Raw genomic sequence first — 18740 nt, 5'->3', positions numbered from 1 at the left:
AACATACAAACTCCGCACAGATAAGGCCATGGTCGGGAATTGAACTCATGACCCCAGTGCTGTAAGACAGAAGTGCTAACCACTACTCCTCAGACCATCTCTATGAGGCAAAATACAACATCTTTATTTACATGCCTTCATCACTCCAGCACATTCTTAAGCTGTTGCAAAAATAAATTAAATATCCCATAGATTGTAAGCTTGTGAACAGGGCCCTCTTAGCTCTCTGTCTGTATTACCCAGTATTGTATACTTGCCAACAAAATTAGGGTAAGTCTCACGGACCCACGGGAGAGCAGGCAAGTATCCCGCATACGGCAACTTGCTCCTCAAAATGACGCAATTCGCAGTGAAACGCGTCATCTTGGCCCCGCGACAAAAAACTGCATTTTGTTACGGGGGCGGGGCCAAAATGATGGCATTTACCCCGCCCCTCCCTCCAACCACGCCTCCCTGCCCGGGATCTCCCAGAATTAAGTTTCCAAAAGTTGCCAAGTATGCAGTATTGTCTATTACTATGTATGTCCTTAATTGTAAAGCTCTATAGAATTTGCTCCCGCTATATAAATAAATGATGATGATAATGATATATACATCTCCTGCCTCCTCCTGTATGGATCTTAATGGTTACAGTAACCCCTTTGGTGGTGAGGTGATCATTACTACAACACTTAAATTCCTTATTCCTCCTGCACATTACTTCCACTTTCCCTGCTCCCCGGTCTGCAGGCACATTTTGGGCTGTTTTTCTACCTTCCTCCAGCATCCACGTTATGCAGGATGCAACACACTTACACTCAGCCTATTTCACCCCCTCACTCCCTAGTGTTCTCACAGGGATACTGACAGGCGAGACATCTACCCCATTCCCACAACTACTCCATGTACTCTCAGCTCCTGCTTCCCTGTCTCAGGTACAGGTTGAATTACTTTCTTGCAGACTGTCCTCACTATCTCTGTAAGCTGACTCATGGCTACGGTTTTTATTTGCCCAGACTGTTACTATGCAGGCTTCCTGATTTTAGCAGTGACCTCCCCATTCTCTGGCATGGGGTCTCCTGATTTTTTGGGGGGGTCTGATGCCTTGCAGCATATATTGAATTTCCCCATGAAGACCCAGCACCTCCCTCCTCCTCCTCCCAGGTCCTGGTCCCAACTGTCATCCACCAACTGTCACACTCCCTCTCCGCACAGGTTCTGATCCGCCCGTACCACCCTTGTTGCTAAGGAGCCCTCCTGGTGTGTCTCCTCTGGGTCCTACATTAGTTTACAATGTAAGAGGTGTGGGAGCACATGATACACAAGGTAGCGGAATAACAATTGGTGGGGAAAGTGCAGCAGCATTATCAGCCTCTAATGATAAGTAATAAAGCAGTCATTGGTTACTGGCATTTCTGTGCAGCTACGGGTGGTGTAGGACGAGGGAAGACAGCACAGGGCAGAGACGCGAGACATGAATCAGTCACTGTAGAAATATTAAAGCAATAGCTGCAGGCAGCCATATCTCTCCTTCACCATTTATCATAACTGAGCGTCCTTCTACTGCTGCTGGCTCTTTTGCTTTCATGCTGCACGGGCTCTCTTGTGGTTATCTGTCAGTTTGCAGTTTGTAATATCATGCTCACTGCTGGAGATAGAGCCAGGACAGTAGTTCCCCATGTTTGGTGGCAGCTGCTGTCACCAAGGAGGTGGTGGAGATCACCAATGGAGGAACTGAAATGCCAGCAGCAATGACCGCTGACAGCAGTGACTGTTAAACTCACTGGGTTCAGGAGCAGAACTGAGATGTAACCAGTAGACCCTCTAAATAACTCCATCCTTGGTGTTATGACACACCACGGCACTACTATGACATTTCCCACAGCCGTCACACATGTGTAGATGTTTTATATTTGTGGGAAGATGATTATGTGGGAGATAAGGCAGAGTTTATCCAAAGTGCAGCCATCTCTAACTGCCGCCCACGTGCCACCCTGCAAATGTACAGAGATATATTAAATTATTATTATCATAAATGCATGAAATTAATATGGATTTCCTGTATTGGTCAACAAAAGAACTTAATATAAGTATCACCACAGCTTCTCAAAATATGGGGAAATTGTGAATCTAGAGCCTGATTCATCAAGGTACGCAAACGCATACGCATCTGTGTTTCATACTTTGAGTGACGCAAACCATTATATTTGCGTTGGAGTTTGGGATTGAGTTGACTTTGAGTGCCGTATCTGCTCTGTTTGCACTGCGTATGTGGTGTTTTACGTAGCTCAAGTCCCGTTTAGCAGATGCGTATGAGTTTGCGTACCTTGATGAATCAGGCCCCTAGTTATCCCAAAAAGTGTAATTATTGATTTAAAGTGACAAAGTGTAGTAAAGCAAAATATCACTAGTAGATTAATATGTGAGCCATGGGTGAAAAGCCTTAATATACAGTGAATTTATGAGGTGCATAAAACATTGACATTTAAGGCGTGAAAAATATTTTAAATCTTTAGGTTCATTATGAAAAATCAAGTGATAATAATGATAAGTGAAGTGACCATATACATAACCTAAAATGATAACATAAATCATAATTCATGATTATTTAGTCCCCAATCCAAGTTCTATTAAATTATCAATCATAATATAAATATAACCATATATGTTTTATATATAAGGATATTATCAATTATAAATATATTTCATGTAATGAATATACTTGTCTATCTGGCATATCGTCAGAGGGAAGAGCAGGATACCTAAAAAATCTCCAATATAAAACAGAAAAGTCTCTCCACTCATAAGTATCCAGTAATTAGAATACTTTATTAGTGTATAATCAGCTCTCAATGTTTTTGGCAGATTGTACGATTATCTTAGTATCAAGTTGTGTTAATGATAGAAAGAAATTCATAATCTATCTCTTAGTTTAAAGGATTTTTATTACTTTTTTCATAAATAGGGGTATATTTACTAAACTGCGGGTTTGCAAAAGTGGAGATGTTGCCTATAACAACCAATCAGATTCTAGCTGCCATTTTGTAGAATGTACTAAATAAATTATAACTAGAATCTGATTGGTTGCTATAGGAAACATCTCCACTTTTTCAAACCCGCAATTTAGTAACTATACCCCATAGTGTATATTTAATTAATGGAACTGATAGTCCATTATTATGTTAATTTTATTAAAGATCAAAATCTGGAATAAAAAAATTGCAATATGTTTTAAATAAGTGTCGAAAAATTATTATTGTCATTTAATCCTTTGGGGCTAACAGTATCCAGAAGAAAGATGTATAGTGATTCTCTTTTCAGAAGTTCCTTTTTTAACATCTCCTCTGATTCCTAAATAGATATTTTCAATTGCAAATGATGTTCTGAATTACTATTATGTTTAATAAGAAAGTGTTTGGCTACCATAGTTATTTGTTTCATCTTTAATACATCGTTTCTTGCATTGCGGAAGTTACCAACATGTTCCATAATACGTTGTTTTAACTGTCTGCTTGTTATACTGACGTACTGGAGAGTACATGTGCAGGAAAGGCAATTAATATCTCCCGTTGTTTTGCAATTTAATTTTGATAGTATGTTCATTATTGTACCTATCTAAAAAAAATTGTTTCAGCATGTATTTACATGCTTTACAAGAACCGCATAGAAAAGAGTCTACCATTTCATGAAGATTTTCATTTTGTATGATCTCGTTTCGTAAAATTACTGTTGACTAATATATATTTCAAATTTTTTGACTGTTTCCAGCTTATTGGAATTCTGTTGCCAAAAATCTCTCTTAAATCTGGATACTTTTGTAAGATGTGTTTATGCTTCTATAAAATTGTATGCATGCATCGAACGCCAGTATTTGTTGAAGGTTCCAACATATCCTCTCTCTTTGCACATATGTTTCCTGATTGAGGAGCAAAGATGGACCCAGCGGCTGCACGATGGAGTGACTCTGGACCATGGACATCTGTGCACCATCTGTATGGACAGGATATCACCATATTTTCCTGTGGACAAAAAAACTAGAGAACTTGCGAACCAGATATGATTCTACAATGACCAAGATAGATGCAAATAGCGCTAGAATTCCAATCCTCGAACAAAGAGTTAGTGATACGGAGGATCATCCCATGCACAGCGAAAATGTAGGGAAGCTCAGGCTAGAACCATACAGTCCTTGATAGACAAGGTTGATGACCTTGAAAATAGACACCATAGAAATAATCTATGTTTCATAGGTATACCTGAGTCAGTCAAGGAAGAACAACTTCTGGAATACCTGGGAGTTTCCATCCTGCAGGCTTTGGATATTAGGACAGAATTGAGGGATCCCCAGATTGAGAGCGCATAGGTTGGGCACCGAGAGAGATAGAGACCAGGCTAGACCAAGGCCAGTGATAGCGAAGTTTTTGGATTTGTAGAGCAAAAGTAAAAATCCAAACGTAAAAATCCACAACAAGTGTCACAGAAAGATGCGGGTGAGAGACTGTTCCATCAAGGAAGAAGGCTCATTTGAAAATTTGTACTGTTGATGTGGTTTTAATTTTGAATGAGCAGGAATTAAAAGCCCAAAATAAACTGTTGAAATATGTGACTCAATATTTCATTTTACTACACAGCCGGAACATTTTTTGGGAGATTTACTTGTGGATATATGCAATCAGTATTTTGTCTCAAAAGACACATTCTTTGTGTAATTTAAGAGATATTTAACTGGGGAGTGCACCTCCAGTGTTGAATATACGGATTTTGACTCCTAAACCGGAAAACATTATTTCTTTAACAAGGTGGAATTATTATATATTTTTATATGATTTTTATGTTGCTATATTTTTATGATTAATGTTTGTGATTTTATATTAGAATCAGAATAATCTAATATATATAAGCCTAGCGGCGTGTGTTAGTGTGTGTGTGTGTGTGTGTGCGTGGTAAAAACTATTTTCTCAGAAAGGGCTCATCCAATTGACCTGAAATTTGGTATACTGACATTATTTGACCAAAAAATGATAATAGTGAAGTCAGTTAACTTCCATCATCCCCCCTTCCCCCCGTGGGAGGGGTAGTAAAGGCTAAATTTACCAGTTGAGGGCGCAAACTCTTGACCGTGTGGGTATTTATTTACCAAAACCTGTGTTTGGTCATGGACAATTGTATGTCGCATTTTCACGAGTACGGAGAAGCAGTGATGTGAAAGTGCAGGTTATGAATACTGCCCTTCCAGGAAGACTGATTGAGCACAGCGATAAGGTGTTTAGCAGAAACGTTGTGTATCGAGAGGTTTTAGAACAGTAAGATGCTGGAGATTAAGGATGTGACGATGAAGATGAAGGATGAGGTGATGGAGAAGAATGATGAGGTGGTGACATGTGGACAAAACCACGTTAAAAAAGGGCGCTTACGTCAGGAAGTAACGCTCTTCCCCTGAGGAGGCCTGGCCTAGCCCCAAATGCATGACAAGAACCTTTTTAACACCTTAAGTAGCTTGATTTGACTAGAATGCATGAGTATCATGCACGGGTTAACTTGTTAGTTATATGTCTGTAAGTAATGCTTAATAATAGCTGATTACATCACGGGCATTGGGTCAGGGTCAGAATTTAGTAGGTCAGTGTATAACTCCGCCCAGCAGGTGGCGCTGCAGCTTGGTTTTTTTTTCACACACACACACACACAGACTAACACACGCCACTAGGCTTTTATATTATAGATGCTATAACTAACTAATGAGAAATAACCTAACTGAGCCAAACACATTCATATAATGTCTTGAGTTTTATAGCCCAGTTTAAAGATGCAAAGATTCTATTTTTAATGCATGGTTTGTTTATTACCATTTTAATGGATTACATAAACATTCAGAGTCATAAAGTAGCGGTAACCACTAATTGACTCAGTCTCCATAGGACACAAACATCTGTGTGCACCAACTCTTGTCTCTGACTTGGGGAAGGGTTGTCTGGTTTGTTTACTTTAGATACAACTCTCACAAATTGGTTTATCAGGATTTGTTAGAAGTTTTTCCCCATTATTATATCCTAAACACTTGTGCCACAGTTCCATAGTCTGACTTGTGTGAGAAGTAGCCATTGTATAACTCTCTTCAGTGTCTAAGACATATAGTTGCTGGCAACGGGTAGCTGTCACAGTCTACCTTTTATTTTGCACAGTACACTTGCCTTCTGCAAATTCTACTTTGTAACTTTTGTTGTCTAGAACGCTTATGGCAATCAAATTTGTTCCTAAATCTGGTACGCAGAAAACTTCTTCAATTTTTATAATTGCAGTTTTACCTTCTATTCTCAGGCGGACTGTAATTGTCCCGACTTCCGTTGCTGTCAGGATCTTGTCTCCGATCCCTCTGGCTATGGTGGAATCACACTCACTTAGTGTACTAAACCAGTGATTGTTACAACTGAAGTGTCTGATGGTTCCAGAGTCCATGTACCAACAGTCCTCTCTGTGAGTATCCACCACATTCAGGGGCAGATTGGCCATTTAACCTACCAGGACATATCCTGGTAGGCCAGTTGGCCTCAGGAGGCCGACTAATGTCATTTATTTGGTTGGGACGGATTTACATATGGAGGCTCTGGGACAGTCACTGGCCTCCTGGAATATTCCGGGGCTGGATAAAGGTTGGGGGGCTGGCATGTATCAGCCCCCCCCCCCCCGCCCCCCCTCTGTGAGGGGGCCCTCCGGACCAGGTGACAGTGAGCCAGGGGATAGTTGGTGGCTGGCTCCTCCTCTGGGATCACCCACCTTTCTTGTAGTGGCCATGGATCCCTGTGTGTGGCTGCCTCCTCCTATCAGTGCTATAGACATAAGACACATGGGACGCTACTTGTCACATGGTGCACGTCCCATGTGACTCCTGTCTATAGCACGGAAAGGAGAAGGCAGCCACACATGCAGAGCGGCAAGAAAGGTTGTCTGTGTCTCTCATACATGTAACAAGGTAAGTGTGAGGGGAGGTATGTTAATATAGTGTGTGAGTGTGAATAGGGGGGGGCTTTAAATATATATAGTGTGTGCGGAGGTGTTCTTAATGTATGAGGGATGGAAGGGAGGGGGGTTCTTAATATACTGTGTGTGTGTGTATGTTTGGCCATGTTCATATAGTGTGTGTGTGTGTGTGTGTGTGTTTGGCCATGTTCATATAGTGTGTATGTGTCCGCAGTATTTTAATATAGTGTGCGTGTGTGTGTTTAGACATGTTCATATAGTGTGTGTGTGTGTGTGTTTGGACCTGTTCATATAGTGTGTGTGTGTGTCTGCAGTATTTTAATATAGTGTTCGTGTGTGAGCGCAGTATTTTAATATAGTGTGCGTGCATGCAGTATTTTAATATAGAGTGCGTGTGTGTATGTGCGCAGTATTTTAAAATAATATATGAGGGAAGGGTGGATCTTAATATAGTGTAGGAGGTAGGCTATTTAATGGTGGAGTATAGGTGGGGCCTAATTATTTAAGATGAGGTGAAGGAACCTTCAATTTAATGCTGGGGTGGTTTAGGGCTATCAATTGAATATGGGGCTGATTTTGGGGAGGAGGGCTATTTATTAAATGTGAACATGAATTATTTATTGCCGGTGATGGTTGTGGAAAATGGCTATATTTATTAAACTTTAATGCTATTTAATTTATTGCTGGGACTGTTTGGAGGAAGGGAAATATGTTTTTAGTAAATGGGTATACTGTTAATTTAATGTTGGAGCTGGTTGGAGGGAAATAGGTCTACTTATTAAATGTGAATATTATTATTGTGGGGACTGGAGGGAGGCCTAATTATGAAACGTGAGTGTTATTGTTTTAACACCGGGGCTGGTTGAAGTTTTTTAAATCTATGTACACAATTTAAACTTCATGTACCCATTTTTTTTTCAAAATAGGGCATCCAATATTCCAGGATCAAGAGAAGAAAGAACTGAGCTAAAAAAAACAGCTGCTACAAGTGGTGAAAGTGACCAAGACAGGTAGGAGAGAGCAGGACAGTCTGCCAACTGTCCTGAATCTGGTGGGGCAGTCTTGAATTTGGGTGACTGTCTCACTTAGTCAGGATTTGGTCCAACTGCAAGGACAGTTGGGAGGTATGTCCCACTTTACAACGTACTGCTAGTGAAGGCAGAGCTGTGTGCCTTTAACAGTAGTGCACACAGTATTGCCTGTGTATTTGTCTAAAATGATAACCATGTTACATAATAGGGGCCCTGCTGTGTTAAATACCCTGGGCCCCCTGAGCCTTAATCCACCTCTGTTAGGGGAAGGGAACTGATAGCTCCTCCCAGTTTCCGGCCAGGACACAGACTACAGAGCAAGCCGAGGAGCTCTAAGTATCACAATATTTGGTAATCTCGTGAGACAAAGAGCTTCCCTGCTCACTCTACAGGAAGTTCCCACCCTTATGGATGTCAGCAGCACCAAAAGCATAGATTAGTACAGTGGGCCGGGAGTGTCCTAATGTGGCTGGGAGGGCGTGATAAATGTAATGTTGGAACTGAGGTGGGCCTGTGTACTTTAAATGCCAGGGCTGATAGTCCCAGTCCGGCCCTGGTGTGAGAGGAGGGAGGGAGATGTATATATAGCTTGTGAGTGTGACGAGGGCTTTCAAAGTATGTGTGTATATATATATATATATATATATATATATATATATATATATATATATATGTAATGGTTCGGTGTTTTGGGGACTATTCTTGGTTTTGCCGTGGCGCAGCCTGTGGATAGAGAAGAGGAGGGGGGGGGAGAGAGAGAAGGGTGTTTTTACCGGGCGATGTTGTGGCTGTGGATTTAAACTGGGATGTTCTTTCCTTTGCTGTAGTCGCCTGTGCAGGACTTCCGGTTTTGGTGGAGCGCAGACTGCGTTCCACCAAAACCGGAAGTCCAGCCACAACATCGCCCGGTAAAAACGCCAAGAAGACCCGCTGACCACAGCGCCCAAACCACAGGTCAACAAGATCAGCTGTAAGATACCAAATGCTCTTATAAGAGCTCCTCAGCAAAAGCCAAACACCGCTCTTTGAACTCATCATCCCCACTCACCACCACACATAGTATATTAACGCCTTATCCCAATCCCCACACAGCAACAGAATATATCATCAGAGGCCATCACACCACATACTGCCTCTTTAATTCAGCTCTAGCCATATAAGAGCTCTTTAAATACCCCTCATCCATATATAACCACACCCCTCACAGGAGGTACCTTACCCCCACAATATACAGTGCCAATAGGGCCGACAACAGGGCTAATTAACTCACACCAGCAGAAGAGCTATAAACTAATAGAAGCCCTATAAGTATATTGTAAGGTACTAGCCAATCTGTGTTCTCCACACTACATCCCCATCACCCCCACACATCCTCCCTCTCCCTCTCCCCCCCCTCTCTCTCTCTCTCTTCTTCTCCCTTCTCTCTCTCCCCCCCCCCCCTCCTCTTCTCTATCCACAGGCTGCGCCACGGCAAAACCAAGAACAGAAACAAAGAGATCGGCAAACGGAACACCCGAGGAATCCGTAACGGCAGCACCAATCCCTATCAAACCCCTGACAAGCGCAGACGTCCAAGGTAAGCTCACGAACGAGAGCCCCCCCCACCCGACATTTTGGGGACTATTAACTGAATATGGTGCTGAGTTTGGGGAGGAGGGCTATTTATTAAATGTTTATGCTACTAATTTAATGTCAGCGGTGGTTGAAGAGAAAAAGATCTATTTATCAAAGGTGAATATTATTATTTTAATGTTGGGGTTGGAAGAAGGTCTAATTATTAAATGTGGGTGTTATTGGTTCAACACGAGGCTGGTTGGAGTTTTCTTAATTTCATCTATCCATTTTTTTCCTCAAATAGGGCTCCCAACATTCCAGGATCCAGACAAGCAGCAACTGATCTAAAGACACCAGCAGCCACAGGTAGTGAAAGAGACAAACAGGACATACATGTACAGGTATACACACTGGGCACACATACTCTGGTACAGACACTGGGCACACATACACTGGACACTCATACATTGAGTACAGACATTGGACACACATACACTGGGCATGCGAATACTGGTACAAACACTGGGCACACATATACTGGTACAGACATTGGACACGCATATACAGACACTGGGCATGCACATACAGGTACAGAAACACACACTGGGCACACATATAAACAGGAACAGACACACTGGGCAGACACAAATATACATAGGAACAGACACACTGGGCACACACACATACACAGGAACAGACACAATGGGCACACACATATACAGGGACAGACACAGTGGGTACACACATACAGGGACAGACACAGTGGGCAGACACAAATATACATAGGAACAGACACACTGGGCACACACACATACAGGGACAGACACAGTGGGTACACACATACAGGGACAGACACAGTGGGCACACACATATACACGGACAAACACAGTGGGCACAGACACATACAAGGAGTAACACACTGGGCACACATGCATACAGGAACAGACACACTGGGCACACACAAAAAGTAAAAGACACACTGGACACATAAATATATAGTAGTAGACACATTGGCACACACACATACAAAAACAGACAAACTGGGTACGCATATGCTGGTACAGGCACTGGGAAAACACATACAGGTACAGACACAGTGGGCACACATATAAACATGTACAGACACACTGTTCACACATATACACAGAAACAGACACACTGGGCACACACACATACACAGGAGCAGACACACTGGGCACACATACGTACAGGAACAGACACAGTGGGAACACACACATACAGGGACAGACAATCTGGGCACATACAGAGACTGACACAATGGGCACACACACATACAGGGACAGACACAGTGGGCACACACACATACAGAGACTGACACAGTGGGCACACACACAAACTGGGCCTTGCCTACCATTTATTTGGCTCCGCCTACATGAGGCCACTTTAAGTTCACTTTTTTCCAGGGCCACTTTAAGGTCCCAATTCCCCCCTGGTCACGTTCAAAGCTGACTTTAGTCAGTCTGCATTGGAACCATGACAATTGGGAATGACATACCTCATACAGAGAGACGCCATGGTGAAAAAACAGTTTCTTTTCTCTTCCACTGAGATCTGTACAAAACATTAAATAATGAGACACAAATGTTCAATTTATGCATTATAAAACATGATAACTATTAATTTTAGTCTGCCATTTTGTACACCTGGGGACTGCCTATGAGGTGCAAAGAGCAGGGACATGCTAACCCACAGCAGTCAATCAGATATCAGCTACATGATTACATTAAACTGCTAAAAGCTGATATTCGATTGGTTGCTATGGATTACTGCACATTGTTACTCCATGTATCATGTGATAAAATATATAAATTACATACAATCCATTCAGTTTTTAACTCTGTTTGAATCAAATCAATATAATTGTGACTTTCACTAATCCATGCAGATATAAATAATCTTTTTTGGGTGGGGGTGTTAAACATAGTTGCCAACCTTTCAGGTGGACGTGAGTGGGCGGGGCTCAGAGAATGGCGTCATTTTGTCCCCGCACCCCGTGACATAATGATACAAAAACGTAATTTTGTCGGGTTGGGTACTAAATGCGGACGCTGTAAATGTAGAGGAAAGAAACGCTGATGCGAGAATACTAACGTGGACATTACTGTGACAGATAGATTTCAGACGCAATGAAAACACAGACGCGAGATATGCCTATACATACTATGCCGACATGCATACAATTCCTACATAAACAAAATCTTGACACAACAAATGCCTAAAATCAATATTATCAACACTACAGAAATCCAGAAACAAAAAGTACCAAGATGTCGACACAACAAACATATTATCGACAATATAGAAATACTGATACACAAAATGACTACTTAGATATGTTCCCTAAAAAGTTAAAATATCGAAATGCAAAATTTAGATTCTAAAAAAACCTAAAACAGAAATCCCGACATGATTAATATGCATACACGTAAAAAACTAATGTATTCACCATAAAACCAGGTCAATGAAACTGGCTATATTAAAATAAAAAACTTTAATTGTTATGCAATTCCAAATGTTCCCGATATGTTCATTCTATATTTGCTATATTCCACATTACATGCTATTTAACAGATAAAATGTGTTTTCGTTGCTCATTTACATTATATGCCATTCACATCTTATACTGTATTCCCAACCATGAGTAATCTTTCTGAGGTTTACCCCTTTAAACATCAATGTAAACATTAACTATTGAAGAGGTTTTACACATCCATGATTGGTATTAAAGGAATCTTTTTGATGACATACGTCACTCATTTTCACTTATGTTTGAGTTTTTACATAATTTGCTAGTGAAGTTTCTCAACCATTTAAGTAAAGGGTTTTTGGGTTATTGTAAAAAAAAAAATGTTTGATACTATTTAATTTTGAAACATCTGGCTTGTTTCCACCTCTTACATTTCACTTTAATGATGTGCAATTTGGACATCTGCAGAAATATCCACATCAATGAAGAAAAATATAGTGAGCAACACACCACTGTTGGTTCATTGTACTATTAGCTGTGTTTTCTTGTGAACTGAGTGCCAGATTTATACCAACAGTATAGAAGGAATGTTCACATAAGATGGTGAAGGATGTAAGCTTGGAACAACACAGAAAGTGCTCCAAACACAGGGAATGGGCTGTAAAGGAGGGCATCTTTGGATTTGATAAGCGGATGTTGATTGCCAAAGCAGTCTTAGTGGCGCATCTGTATGTGCCTGTGTATTTTTGAAAATGCTTTTTATGAAATAAGGGAGGAAATCTCAGTGGTCAGAATAATATCTATGTACGACAAGCCTTAAGTCGAAGATTAACAATTATATGTTATATCCGAGGGAAGCAGCAAACAGCAAAAATTATTGATTTTGCTGCAAATTTTATACACACTATATTATGTAGTATTGATTTCCTAAATACATTTGAAAAAGGTGTGCAGACATGCTTGAGTTATTCATGTGATTTGTGTGATTTTTTTTATTCGTTAAACTTACTGCATATTTGCCAACTCTCCCGGAATGTCCGGGAGACTCCCGAAATTCGGGTCGGTCTCACGGACTCCCGCTACTGGCTTCCAAAAATGACGCGATTCAAAGTGAATCGTGTCATTTTGGCCCCGCCCCACGCAACAAAACGGCATTTCCGTTGCGGGGCTGGGGCAAAAATGGGCATTTGTCCATGCCCCACCCCCTTCTGCCCTCCAGTCACGCCCCTCTCCCGGAAATAACTTTGCGAAAGTAGGCAAGTATGATTTACTGTAAAATAAAAAAAATAACCACACTGAGCTTGGTTGGTTGGTTGGAGAAATTGCATGTAGACTTTTGTATAGATAATGGTTCAATAGGCTGGTGTATCTGGCTGTCATTATGGATGCTGTGTGTAATTTCTGCTGCTCTGGGTCAATAATGTAGTATATTAAACACTTATACCACCAATAATACAGAATATAACAGATATCTGAATAAGTGCAGTTGTTGGGTTTGCAGTTTGTCACAGACACCAAAAAATAAAAACCCTAAATATTGACATTGATATTAACAAAATAACACATAGTGTTGATGTAAAAAAAAAAATGAATAAAAATTACCAATAATAAAAGAAAATGTCTACAAATTGTTCACAAAGCTTTACAATATTTTCCCCACAGCTTTTGGTTTGTGTTAGAGAGTCTGCAATCAGACTGGGTCCTTTTTTACATATATGGTAGAGCTGCGCCAGGTTTCATCTGTTATCGATGGAGATCAGAAGCCTGATATTTCATATCACAACAGCACTGATACCACTTAATCCAAAATTTATATTACTCCCTCTCCTTAACACAAACATCAAAATAAACTCATTAAATATGTTGTGACCACGGCTATCTGCTTGAAAAGCCCCTTGACTGCCAACTTTATAAATGGTCATGAAACATGTGTGGCTGATCTGTCAGATGTAAATCATACTTGCCAACTCTCCCGCATTGTCCGGGAGACTCCCGCATTTTGCGAGAGTCTCCCGGACGAGTGTGGCAATCTCCCTGATAGGAAGGGGGAAAAATTTAGTTTAAACGCCGCGATTCACCCGGAATCGCGGCGTTTAGCCCCGCCCCCACTGTAAAATGACGCGATTTGCGTCATTCCGTCATGGGGGCGGGGCCAAAATGACGCGATTTCGCAGCCCCGCCCCCTGCACGCCCACGTCCCAGCCGGCATCTCCCGGAAGAAAAAAAAAAAATGTTGGCAAGTATGATGTAAATCATGATCAGAATTCTGGAATATTCTTCAGTCTCGTTCCTGGATCTTTCGCTCGTCTCACTACAAATATTTACCAATTTATTTAAATCACAATGTTAAATGTCCTAATTTTTTACAGTGTACAACACATCTGCTTTGGTTGGGCCTTACTTCTCTGTATATGTATACAACCCCCATAGGGCAGCACAGTGGCCTAGTGGTTAGCACTTCTGCCTCCCAGCACTGGGGTCATCAGTTCAATTCCCGACCATGGCCTTATCTGTGTGGAATTTGTATGTTCTCCCCATGTTTGCGTGGGTTTCCTCCAGGTCCTCCAGTTTCCTCCCACACTCCAAAAACATACTAGTAGGTTAATTGGCTGCTATCAAAATTAACCCCCTCTTTGTCTGTCTCCCTGTCTGTGTCTGTGTGTCTATATTAGGGAATTTAGACTGTAAGCTCCAATGGGGCAGGGACTGTTGTGAATGAGTTCTCTGTACAGCGCTGCGTAATTAGAGGCGCTATATAAATAAATGATGATGATGAATGTCAACATTTAAGAAAAAAATAGATGCAATATATATAAAATGTTTAGATAACGGGGGAGCGAAGCTTAGAGACATTACAGAAGCTTACAGCAAGGGGAAACATGGCTACTCAGATTCATTATTAGACACCACTGTCTTGTATGCAGTTTCCACCAGTTTCTTAATATTATCACTTGTGAGTATGTACAAAACTTATTTCCATCTCTTTGCATGTGTTTTTTTTTTTTAAGTTTTGTTTTTAGTTTAATTTTCATTAGTTGTTTAAGAAACCCTTCAAATTGTTTTTATTTATAGCTGTTTTCTTATTTTCTGTGCTTAAACTGTTTTGTTGTTATCTTTCTCCCAGTTTCCTCCCTCATTCCTCTCTTTTTCTTATCATTTTTTATTCACTGTTCTCCTCATTTACTTTGCTCTTCCCCAGTGTGTCAGTCATTTTCCCTCACTCATCTCCTGACTGACCACCTCACATCTCAACAGAGTTCACCTTTGTCTCCTCCCCTTTTACTTGCCCTCCAATCCCATTTCTTTTATTTTTTGTTTCCGGGCACTAGTATTCTGCCTGACAACACAGTCCCATTGGCCAACTGAGGCGTAATTTTACTCTATACTCACCTTGTTTGCCCTGCCAATATTTCACACCATACTTGCTTACTATTTTAACCTCCCCTCTGGGAGATTCAGAAGGGAAGGTCCAAGTAGAAAGCAAGATATGTGTCATCGCATCAACACCCCTCGCTACGCAATGCCGCAATTTGCATCTGCATGGGGGCGTAGCAATTATGACGCAATTCATTGCAAATTGCATCATCAAGGCGTGAGGGTGGCCTGCACTCCCAGGGGAGACCTACACAGAATTCGTGACTCCCATGGACATTCTGGGAAAGTAAGCAAGCATTTTTGACACACCCCTTTTATTTACAGAATACCATTTAGTTCATGCTTGCCAACTCTCCCGGAATGTCCGGGAGACTCCCGAAATTCTGGCAAATCTTCCGCATCCTGCTACTGTCTTCCCAAAATGGTAATTGCGTCATTTTGCCCCCCCCCCCCCACGACAAAATGGCATTTTCGTTGTGGGGACAGGGCCAAAATGATGCGATTGGCCGTGCCCCGCCTCCTCTCGTCCTCTAGTCACGCCCATCTCCCGGAAAGAACTTTGCAAAAGTAAGTAAGTATGATTTAGTTTATTGACAGAATGAACAGACCTGGAGACCATCACAGAGAACAATGCTCTACTGCACAGAATAAATGTGCAGTTTCTAAAGGAAAGGCAAATATAAAAGCCAGTATCACTCCTTACATAGATATACTGCCTGCATTTGGGAACCAGTGCAAGAACATTTGTTGTATAATAAACGCTTATGCGACTACGTTACTTTGGTATGCCTGGGGGGTAAATGTATCAAGCTGCAAGATTCCAGCTGGTTTGAAAAGTGGAGGTGTTGCCTATAGCAACCAATCAGAATCTAGCTATCATTTTGCAACATCTCCACTTTTTAAACCCACCGGAAACTCGCAGCTTGATAAATTTACCCCCTGGAGTGGATTACCTGCTTCCTGTACTATGCCATAGGATTTACATAGGTTTCATGCTTGTGTCATTCAGTGATCGTTCATCCCTTGTGGATTGTACTGGTTGAACTGTGTGGTGTTAGCATAAGTCTGTTACATAATGCAACCAGCAACTGAGTCTGAAATAGCTGATATCAGAATAACTTTCATCCTTTGTAACCCAAATTTAAAAAGAATGACAAAGATCTTATGACACAGTGGTAGTGGTTAGCATTGCTGCTTCGCAGTGCTCACGCCCTTTGTGCAATTATATTCAGGATGCTATCTGCATGAACTTTGTATGTTCTTCCTGTGACCGTGTGAATTTTCTGTGCGCTCCACTTTCCTCCCATGTTCCAAAAACATAGTAGCGAGATTAATTAGTTTCTGATTAAACTGGCCCTAGTGTGTGTCCTGTTATATAGAAAATTAGATTATATGTTCCAACTGAGGAAAGGACTGCTGTGAATGCATAATCATGATTGGATGTCACAGTTTTGAGTAATTTATTTGTGCTATATAAAAAAGATAATAATTTAATGAAAATAATGGGCGCAGGTTTCAGCCTGTGCTAAATATAACCCTTGCACCCTAGTAGCTGTATTGTGAGTTGTAGGGTTATTTGTTTACTGTATTGTACTGTTATACTATGTACTGTCTTGTTGTTTGCCCTCTGTATGGTGCTGCGGACCTCATGTGGTACCCTGTAAATAAAAGTTATATTAATAATAATAATAATAATAGTAATAATAATATGGGCCAACTTACATGTATATTTCTGAATGTTACCTGATGCCTATTCATATAAATTCATTTTCAGGTTCCTCTAATACAATGTCCTCCTCCACCTCAATCCGTACCCAATTCATGAGGGCGAGATATAATGGAAGATAATGTTGCACACAACCTCCGGCGCATACATAAGGGCTTGGAGAAGTCTAGATCAGACTTGGCCAATCTGTGGCTCTCCAGCTGTTGTGACACTACAAGCCCCAGCATGCTTTGCAAGTAGATAGCCAGCCGATGGCTGGCAGGGCATGCTGGTACATGTAGTTTCACAACAGCTGGCAAGCCACTGGTTGGCCAGGCCTGGTCTAGATTCTCACTCAAAGTCTGACCTGGTGGATGTATGGTCAGCACAGGGCTGGATTCCCTAAGGGAATATAAAAAATGGAGGCCCTCACTCCCAGCTTCAATGAGCCCCGTGCTGTGGGCTAGGGTCATTCCCACATCCATGGGCTGGGGGTTAATGTGTAAAATATAGATGTCATTAAACATTTTGTCCATGGTGTTCTACAGGTCCCAACATGCTCGGGCGCAATTACCTTCTCAATATTTTATCAACAGTACTTTCAGATACTGGATAAGAAGATATGTTCTTGAGATCACCATGGATGCATGTGCGGACTTCCTTCCTACACCCCCTCCTCATGCTTCCTTCCACTCTGTCATCTTTTATTACGCCCTTTCCCACCAACATCCCCCATACCCTTCTTAATGAGCATTAAAGCAGCAATCCCATGAAAAAAATCGGTGGTACCATTATTCCTTGCTTTGTTAATTATGATTTATAATTCTGCATTATCATAAGCTACCATGGCAACCACAGTGACATGGCCCACGATGTAATGAGCAAACGGGATTTTGAACGCCCCTCTGAGCTCTGTGAACTCCAAAATCCTCCCTCCTCTGCTTTCACATGACACGCTGAGAGCTGCGTCTGTTACTGGCAGCTATATTTTGTTACACTTCAGAGAGATTTTAAAAAGGAGATAATGAATTGTAGGACAGTAAGCAAAACGATTTTCAGATCCATTATTGAAAGGTAACTATTGAAAGAAAAAAAGAAAAATAAATAAATCTTTTATGTGGATTTGCTGCTTTAAATCATAGTCAACTATGATATTGCCTTTCTCCTCTCCGGTTTTCTCTTTGTAATCCTTTTTTTTTTTACCTTGTTTTTAAATCCTGAGGAAAAAACCGATGACTATAAACTAATATCTGCTTATGTTTATGCATTGATATAACTATCATTGAAATAATGTATAAACAAAAAACAAATTATTATATGAAAACATATAGTCATTAAAACCTACTGGGATTATAGTACCCATATTGAAAATCCAAATGGTCTTTTATTTATGAAGCAGAATTAAATAATTACCTCCTATGTGTCCCAACTAAACTGCTTTGATTCCCTAGTACAGGCCCTGAATAAACGTATAATTTGTCCCCAATGGCCAGAGGTCACTTGTTTAGACCTTGGAATCCAGGGTTGTTAACTGTTTTTCAGATGTTTTGATGGAACTTTTTCACCAGGATGGGGTGGAGGATAGAGTAATGGTGATATTGGGTGTTTTCCTATGCCCTTGTGTTGATGA

This window comes from Mixophyes fleayi, chromosome 8, assembly GCF_038048845.1.
Source record: "Mixophyes fleayi isolate aMixFle1 chromosome 8, aMixFle1.hap1, whole genome shotgun sequence".
Taxonomy (NCBI): Eukaryota; Metazoa; Chordata; class Amphibia; order Anura; family Limnodynastidae; genus Mixophyes; species Mixophyes fleayi.
This window is presented reverse-complemented; position numbering follows the sequence as displayed.